Here is a 783-nt window from a genome sequence, read left to right as displayed (position 1 = left end):
CATAGCTCAGGGGTTAGAGCACTGGTCTTGTAAACCAGGGGTCGAGAGTTCAAATCTCTCTGGAGGCAAATTTTTTCACAGCTTCCCTCTCTACCTTTTCTTACTTTTGCTAATGCTATCGGTTAAGTGAGCCTCGCGTTAATAAGATCGTATAAACTGAAATTGTACGTAAAAATGAAACGAAAGATAGCAAGTCGTAAAAGAGGGAAATAAGTAACCAAATTCAATTTAATTTTATTACCTTCACCATTTTTCTGGAACAACTTCGCAACCTCATTTTCAATGCAATTTACTTTCTCTCCTCCTTCGTTTTCCCTTGTTACATATTAAATTTATACGGATTACTTGAAATTGCATCTTTCAAAATTCTAAATAATAAAAAATTTAAATCCCTAAATTCATAAGAATTTTTAGAATCTCGAATATTCTCCAGTAAAAGTAGAAAAGAAGAAAAAATTAACAAAACGAAAATGCAATCCCCGTTTCAAATTAACTCCAAAAAGTCGTTTACCCTCTTTCTAAAAAATCTACCTTCCTTAAAAAAAACTCAGCAATCGCCAAGATTCTTATTCAACCTTTTCAAAAAAAAAAAAAAAACCCCGTTTAATTAAAAACNCCTTTTCAAAAAAAAAAAAAAAACCCCGTTTAATTAAAAACCATCGGATTCAAGGTGAAAAAAGAGGATCGATTAAGAAACCACTCTTCCCCTTCCCTTTCCCCCTCTTTAGAAATTCGAAATTTCTCCTCGACTTTTATTCCAACGAGACAACGAGCCGCTTTATG

At 33.1% G+C, this 783-nt stretch overlaps 1 non-coding gene across 1 annotated transcript; it reads left to right on the top strand.

Annotated features, from left to right (window-relative positions):
• Trnat-ugu lies at positions 1-68 on the top strand. Its single transcript has one exon. It is a non-coding gene; the product is annotated as a tRNA-Thr (tRNA).
• Positions 69-783: the final 715 nt, after the last annotated feature.

This window comes from Apis dorsata, unplaced genomic scaffold (genome assembly GCF_000469605.1).
Source record: "Apis dorsata unplaced genomic scaffold, Apis dorsata 1.3 scaffold_37, whole genome shotgun sequence".
NCBI lineage: Eukaryota > Metazoa > Arthropoda > Insecta > Hymenoptera > Apidae > Apis > Apis dorsata.
The sequence above is the reverse complement of the archived record's forward strand: the minus strand, read 5'-3'. Positions and strand labels throughout refer to the sequence as shown.